This window comes from Perna viridis, chromosome 1 (genome assembly GCF_037379345.1).
Source record: "Perna viridis isolate PV_CMFRI_1.1 ecotype Kerala chromosome 1, ASM3737934v1, whole genome shotgun sequence".
Taxonomy (NCBI): domain Eukaryota; kingdom Metazoa; phylum Mollusca; class Bivalvia; order Mytilida; family Mytilidae; genus Perna; species Perna viridis.
Window position 1 is genome coordinate 44,183,054 of NC_142445.1, and position 9,199 is coordinate 44,192,252.

Genomic DNA, 9,199 nt, shown 5'->3' on the forward strand with positions numbered 1-9,199 from the left:
TGATATTTCTAAAGAAGGTGAAAGTGATAAGACTCTTATTTCAACAATGGAGTATAATTTTAGGAAACAGTCTCTTTTAAAAGAGTAATCAAGGGAACCAAGGTTATAGCGGTAATCAAAAGAATGAATTCCAGGGACAAAGACCAGACATGGAAAACAGACATACACAACAAAGAACATAAAGTAACTAAAATCATACATACAAAGTGACAAAAGTAAATGAGCAACTCGGACTCCATTAAAAACTGGGAGCATGGACCAGGTGCACCGGTAGGGTAAGCGTCCTCTGCTTTTCTAGAAACACCCGCCGAGTTGATCATAAAAAGTCAAGTCCGGGGTAGACAAACGAGGAAAGAAAAACTATGACCCGTTGAATAAATAAGTTTTCATGGTGCTGATGGATACACCATAACGATCCACGAGTTCATGATGACGACCATAAAACTTCTGTAGTGATGACTTCAATCTTGTAGCAACATAACCCTGTTCCAGAAGCCTATTTCTTGGAGTTCTATCGCGATACAAAAAGTCTGCGTAGTTTCGGCAAAATGTTGATTTGATTGTTCTTAAATTTTGAGTGATCGTCATCCAATTGTTGGTGGTTAATTGATTGGTTTTTCCAGAATTGTGTAACAGGGGTTTGTCAAGCTCTCTATGTGTGTCATCTTTTCTTTAATGTTACACTGTTGTATATATCGTTTTTTCAAAGATGAGCTTACAAAAAATATCATATCCTTTTGTAGATGGACATCAGGGAACAATATCCGTCTCACCGGATGGAAGAGTGTTTTACGAAGAAAATGGTACAATGGAAACTGTGTGCGGAAACCAATGGGATGATGTCGATGCCGGTGTCTTGTGCCGATATCTTGGATTAGGAATGTCGGGAAGAGCTACATACCTCCCTCGAGACTATATGTTTAACCGTGCGGTATATGGTGTGTATTGTCAGGGTAACGAAACCAATGCATTCGATTGTCATACAGATGAGTTTGACACAACATACGGCATGTGTGATCATATGGAAGACGCTGCTGTAGAATGTGACAGTAAGTATAAATATTTGATATTTCTGAAGAATGTGAAAGTGATGAGAAATGTTTTGATGCCACCCTTTCTAAAAATGCAGTATTATATCATAAACACGTAAAATATGAATTTCGACTTTTGTGGTTATTCAAATGTGGTTTGATATGTTTTGATTGTTGCACGTTCATCCTGTTCGTTTTAAAAGAATGATATTTACATTTCTGAAGCTCTAAGGAAAAAATCGCATTTACAGAATGTTGCACGTTCATCAAAGATAAACTTGCAAAGTTAATTTCGTAAACAATATCTTACTCATTTTTAGATGGACATCAGGGAACAATATCCGTCTCACCGGATGGAAGAGTGTTTTACGAAGAAAATGGTACAATGGAAACTGTTTGCGGAAACCAATGGGATGATGTCGATGCCGGTGTCTTGTGCCGATATCTTGGATTAGGAGTGTCGGGAAGAGCTACATACCTCCCTCGAGACTATATGTTTAACCGTGCGGTATATGGTGTGTATTGTCAGGGTAACGAAACCAATGCATTCGATTGTCATACAGATGAGTTTGACACAACATACGGCATGTGTGATCATATGGAAGACGCTGCTGTAGAATGTGACAGTAAGTATAAATATTTGATATTTCTGAAGAAGATGAAAGTGATGAGAAATGTTTTGATGCCACCCTTTCCAAAAATGCCGTATTATATCATAAAGAAGTAAAATAAGAATTTCGACTTTTGTGGTTATTCAAATGTGGTTTGATATGTTTTGATTGTTGCACGTTCATCCTGTTCGTTTTAAAATCATATTTACATTTCTGAAGCTCTAAGGAAAAAATCGCATTTACAGAATGTTGCACGTTCATCAAAGGTAAACTTGCAAAGTTAATTTCGTAAACAATATCTTACTCCTTTTTAGATGGACATCAGGGAACAATATCCGTCTCACCGGACGGAAGAGTGTTTTACGAAGAAAATGGTACAATGGAAACTGTTTGCGGAAACCAATGGGATGATGTCGATGCCGGTGTCTTGTGCCGATATCTTGGATTAGGAATGTCGGGAAGAGCTACATACCTCCCTCGAGACTATATGTTTAACCGTGCGGTATATGGTGTGTATTGTCAGGGTAACGAAACCAATGCATTCGATTGTCATACAGATGAGTTTGACACAACATACGGCATGTGTGATCATATGGAAGACGCTGCTGTAGAATGTGACAGTGAGTAATATTTGATAGATATTTTTGTAGAGGTTATAATTGATGAGACTTGATTTGATGCCTATGATTGTAATAAAAGAATATTATGTCACAATCAGTCTCTTTTTGAAATATAGCTTCGCGTGTTCGCAAAATTTGAGTGATTGTGATTAAATTATTTGGGGTCAATTACTTTTTTATAAATATGAAATCCCTGTATGTATGTCCTCATTTGGTAAATGTTACACTGTATTCTTATATGACATCCTTTAAAGGCTTTGAGACCACAACTGTGATTGATTTGGATTGCTATATAAACAACGCGTTACTTGTCGGACGGGGCTTTTGTGTGTGTAAATTATTGCCCACCTAAAATCATGTGAACAAATACACGTAACATTCTGATATGTATCAGCTGTTTGCATTCATTTCAGTAAAGTGAATGAACATCAAATTCATATTTAATAAAAATATTATACGTTATGTTTTAGAAAAGTCACATTTTATTCCGATAAAATCACTTACATGCGTACATTGTTGCATTCGTCATGTGCGCCTTCACGTATGAAAACAAACAATAACAATTGTCATTGAATGAAGCGTTTCATTCCAGGCGTTGTACCTGTCCATATATGGCCTTATAATGCAAGCAACTGTGTCATATCTAACATCATTCTACTTGATTCGCCCTCTCTTTCATTATAGTTAATAACACAAATCACTAAGTTTCACTATCGACCATTTCAACTGAAATGACTTAAGGTGTACAGCAAGATATTGACAAATATGGCGGATCTAAAGTTTCCTTAATAGGTCACGAAAACGTAAAAACGTATCGTAATTGTCCTATTAAAATCAAAATAAATCATGGAAACTCCATTTTATCATTCTTTTGCCACGGACTGACCACTGATGCCGCATTATTTTACCCCGAGCGACAGCGAGGTGTACAATATCTTCATAAATCGTCAGGTCGTGATAAAACAATGATAAAGTAGATTTTCCGTGATTTATTTCTTAAATATAAATTGTGTCTATCAAAGTTGAACTAGTGACAGGCAATTTGATAATTTCGTACAGGGATAAATTTTGCGACATTTTGCGATTTCAATTATTACGAATAACATCTCGAACCTTGTTGGAAGAATAAATCACTTGGTGCAATTGAGTTTTGTGATTTTTGAATATTTAATTTAAAAAAAAATTTAAACAATGGATATAGCTAACATATCACACATAACAGATAAAATAGTCAAATAGTACGAGACGGTAGGAAAACCTCATTTACAAGTAATGATTGATAATGTTATACTTATTCAATTGATTTAGAAATCATATGTAAGAAAGGTAATGCATTCGCTTTATAGAAGAAAAGTTTGATTTTTTTTGTGCAAATAAATTTTGCGATGTATAGTTTTTATTTTGCAAAATGAATAAATGAATGACTTGAATGTGAAAATGACTTTAAATCCTGTATTATTGTCTTAAGTTGTCATATTGTATTTTAGATGCCACATTTGTACCTTCGCCGTCGGGATTGTCAATGCACAGTTCATTTTCATCATCAATGGTTAATCCAACGCCACGCATAGGATCGTCTTCAACAAGTTTAAGCGTATTTTCTTTGAGTCAACCAGGGATAACTCTTAGTGGTTACAGTCCTTCAAATGTCATACAGCCTTCCACTTCTAGTGTATATATAAACCCTCAAATAACTACACCAAACACTTCTCCACTTTACACAACGTCGACGCCATCTCTGTCTTCCACTGTAACACATCTTGTATCTCCTGTTATGTTAACCTCGAGTCAAATGATGTCAAGCCAAGGAATCACAGCCAGCCAATCAGTGTTGAGGTCCACAACAGGAATGACAATTCAGACCCTTAGTTCAACAACACCATTCCTGCAAACCATTTCAAGTTCAAACACGATGATGAATCAACTAACATCAACAATGACAAGCCAAACAAATCCAAACATGTCTTCAAGCCAAAGAGCAACGCTCAGTATTACCACGACTACCAGTCAAACATCATCCAGTCAATCATCGACCACAAACCAACTACCAACTTCAAATCCAGGAGTGAATTCCAACCAAACACCTTCAAGTCAATTATCGACCACAAACCAAGGAACAACTTCAAATCCAGCAATGACTTCCAGCCAAACAACGTGGAATCCATCTACAACCATGAGCCAAACATCAAACTCAATCACCCAAACAGCAATGTCAAGTCACTACTCCACGACTTCAAGCCAAGCAGTAATGTCAAGTCATCCCATGACTTCAAGCCAAGCAATTACTCCAAGTCACACCACGACGTCCAGCCAAACAAGCTCAAGTCTCACTCCGACATCCAGTCAAACAACAACGTCAAGTAGCACATATACATCAAGCCAAACAACTACGTCAACTTCCACTTCGTCAACCAGTCAAACAACAACTTCAACATCTTCTACAACCAGTCAGACAACCTCTGCTACAACCACAGATTTAGTGGCATTGTGTAATAGCAACCCATCTTTGTGTTTATCACAAAGTCTTGGATCAACAGGCAAGTGTAAAAAGATAAGCTCAAGAAATTTCCAAAAGGGGGCGGTAACTGGTTTTAGTGGAGCACTTTCGTGATTTTCAATTTTTACTTAATCATCGACCGAGTTACTGGAGCATAAGCAATAGGATCTGCCTGTGCTCAGACGCAATTGTTTGACCAGTTTTGAAACATGAACAACACTTAATTCATTAACTTAAGGAGGTAGACCTAGGGTAAGGGACATAACTCATGAAGTCAGCGATATGTTTTTATTATATTCAATTTCACCAAGCCTCTCAAGCTTTTGTTTGAAGCAGAATAAAATGAATCCAAGTTAATTAAATGCTTACGTAAGATTGATGTAAAATGCTGAATACAAACGTTCCAATGATTTTTAAGAGTTGTGTCCCTTACCCTAGGTCTACCTCCTTAAATGTCAGTCTGTGTAATAATCAGGGGGTTGGTGAAATATTATATAAAAAAAAACATTTTGAAAGTGTAATTTGACTTCTTGCACCATCAGAATTAAGGTAAAAAAACAAGATTTGCAACATAATTTCGGTAAGTTGAGTTGTAATTTATTTGAAATGCACTGCAAATAAACATTTCAAGGGTAGAAAAATTTATTATAAAAACCGAATTTTTCTAGCATTCTATTGAAAATTTTCTGAACAAATCCAGCGATGCAGAGATCAAATGGTGGTGTTTTTCAAATAGAGAAATCATCATTAAGTGAAATTATTTTTGTCAGATCTATGGTTTTTTTTACATGCATTACATGATTTGTTTTCCCTATATTGCCTGCTTCTTACAAAGAAATACACTTAATGAAAATGTGATAGTGCAATTGGTATGTGCAAATAAAAAGCAGTAAGGCCAGCAAATCTATGGGAGGAGCAGTTTGAAAATTAATACTCTAGCTTGAATGTACATTTACCATAAAAATACATGAGAATAATACAGATATTCATATGTCAGTACCTGAAGCCTGAATTTACGTTTACCAAATGAAGAAAAAGTCAAATGATTAATTCACCATTCCAAGAATAAGAAATCATTAATTATTGTTACAGATAACATAATGTCGAAGTGTTTTATTTATCTTCCTCAGGTACGTCAGTATGGTCATCCTTCAGTAAAAACATCCTGCTAACTGGTGTATTATGTTTTGTGGCTCTGATGAAGATATTTATTCTATGCTAGGATGCACAAGCTGGTCATCCACAAGAGCTATCTGTTGAAGCTTACTCTCACAATGGTACATTTAGGATAATGACTAAATATATGTAATTGTTTTGTTTTTTCTTTGAATTTATATTATTCATTCTGTAAATACAAATTATGAATAGATTTGTACAAAATTAATTGTGTGAGCAGTGATTTTGCATAATCATAAATATTAAACAAGTCGCAAATACATGTAGCAACAATATGTCAAAATATTCACCATTTCATCAATATTCTATAAATATAAATTATGAATAGATTTGTAAAAAAAAATAATTTTGTGAGCAGTTTTTTGCGTCATCATAGATATTAACTAAGTCGCAATACATGTAGCAACAATATGTCACAAAATTCACCATCCATTTTCTAAATAGAGAACGAGGATTTTGACTACTACAAGATTTTTGAAAGTCAATACACGTGGTTCGAAAATCCAAATATAGACCGAAACTTAGACATTCTGTGGTTATTAGAGAGAAGAGACTTTTTACTTTAAAAACCTTATTCTTGAGAGATGAATATTAATAGGTTCATCTATTTTATATTTGTTCGTTCAACCCTATGTTAATTTTCTTCGTGTTATATATGAAAAACGACATTGCATTAAGCATGTTTGGAAACAGAAATAACAATCAAAGTCGATCGGTAAACAGGAAGTAGTCGAGTGACGAACCTGAAAAGGGGTGACACGGTACAAGTCATGATGAGAAACCAATAAACAAAATACCGAAGCATTCCCTCCAGTAGAAGATGGGAAATCTGTTAGGAAAATTTAAATTATGTAACACCTAAATAAAGTACAGAAATCTGTTGCAGAAATGTGTAATGGACGAAGGGGCGGATGGGCAATGTGATAGCAATAGAGCCTCAACTCTAATGGTTGGGGGTATAATGACCGATTTGACGAAGTAAAAATATTTCAATCTCACCAAATAAGAACAATTGAAAATTTCAAGGAAAATAAAACAGTTTAAACGCCGGTAGGTGCCGTCTATTTTTTTTTTATTATATGAATTGTGTGGACCTGGTGTGACACAAATCAAGAAAAATGAAAATTGATTTTTGGCCATTTTTTTTTTACAAATGTTAGAAAAACTGCAATCGCAAAGAAAACCAAAAACAGCATACTAATTACGATGAACATAACCTGCCACTTCAGTGGTTACTCTGCAAATAATGTAAATGTAAACGTTTTTTTGTTGTTGTGTGTTTTGTTATGAAGTAGAAATGCGCAAAATACAACTGTAGTTGTATGAGAATAAAGAGTTTTAGTAACGTTTTGATAACGTATGTATTCAACCATTTGAAACTAATTTTAACTAACATTAAAGGTAACACATTCTTTGAAAACTGTTGATACAGACCCACTGCATTTATCAATCCCTGTGTAAATTGCAGTCGGTGACAGGCTTACTACACTGAAGTCCATTTTTCGCTTTGAATGTATGTTTGAACAAAGGCTAATATCTGAATAATGTAATTTTCATCAACAAAGTTGACTGATTTCGTAGTGCTCGATGCAATTACGTGATAAGTTTAATAGGTAAGTTCCTTCATATTTTAAAAAGCACATGAAATGGTGGCTGTTATAAAGCAAAATTTTGTTGTGACATCGGTAAAATTTGGTAAAAGTAATCTATGACGTCGGAAATAGGACTGTCATTAATCTTTTGACGTCGATCATGTTTTACCCCGGGTGTCGTCTACAGACTATCGAAGCACGCCATATTAGAATTTAATATTTAAATGCTGATAGCATAATTTTTCTGTATACGATAATTATCATTTGTAAAAAAAAAAGCTTCGTGCAGAACAGCATGGTAAACCGCAGCCGTCAAACTTTGTTCACTTAGGTAAATTGCAAGTGTGGATACAATGCTAGTTTTTGACACAGTCCAATATAGACACGACAAATGATTGAACACAATATAACACAAAATTTGAAATTCAATTAATTTTTTTCGAAATTAATATAAATATTGGACCATAAAAAGAAAGTCGATTTTCTGGGGTATGACTCCTTTCAGCTAATTAACCACAAGGGATATCTGAAATCTTATTGAAATACTCACGCAGAAATTTTCATAAGGAAATAAAAAAAAATAATAATAAAAATTGGACCAATTTTATACCCAATTGACTCAAAAACGGTAAAAGATTAACCTATCCTTTAAAACGGAATTTAAAAATGGACAGATTGACATATCAATCATAAATATTTGAATAACAATAAGCTTTTCCTGTAAATTCTAACGTTACCACCCATTAAAGGCCTTTATTTAAAAAAAACCTCCAAAAACTACACGGCCATCTGCCTATGAAAAAATCGGAGTACATTAAACAATTGACGATTGGTCCTTAGCACATTAGAGTTGATTAAAAAAAACTGTACCTTAATACTGTACTTTGAACTGGTCATCAAGTAAAAAAATGCTTTGCAGGGCACAGATTGATACGACAGAAGTCAAATCCCGGACAGTTGGTGCATGTATGGACACGCCATTCAAAATTAATACAGCTTTAAAATTTGATTGTGATTAAAACATTTTACATAGAATACGGATTTGACAAGAACTTAACAGACCCTTAACTCCTAAATGGTTCCAGTCACAGCCTCTTAAATCAATCTCAGTCTTTTTTTTGGGTTTGGCACTTTGTGGTACAATTTCAAAATTCCCTTTTATTAAAGTTATCATCTAAAATTAGAAAAATGTTTCTGGCTCAAATTTCTTAATCAGCTCAAGTGAATAACCCCAAATTCAATCCACTTTCTTCTGTGGTAAGACATAATGCAGTACAATTTAAATGAGATCTGTTTACCTTAATGTACAGACATCAGGAAAACACTTGTTTTTGACCCCTTTTTTGGTCCCCTTCTTAAACAATTGAAATCTTAACCCCTTAAAGACACAGTATGACCATAATGGTATAGAATATTATGGAACAATATCCTCGACATTCATATGCTTTTACATGAGTTAAATCATTCCATTCTTTGAAAAACTTGTTTAGCCCTTCTTTGGCCCCTAATTCCAAAACATTTTAAGCCATAACCCCCTAAATCAATACCAAACCTTTTCCATTATATGACAATAAATTGTTTGTGGTAGTATAAAAACTGATGATTGCAGAAAAACAACAAAAAAAGGATACTTTTCGATATAGTTGCTATTTATCAAACCTAGTACATGTAA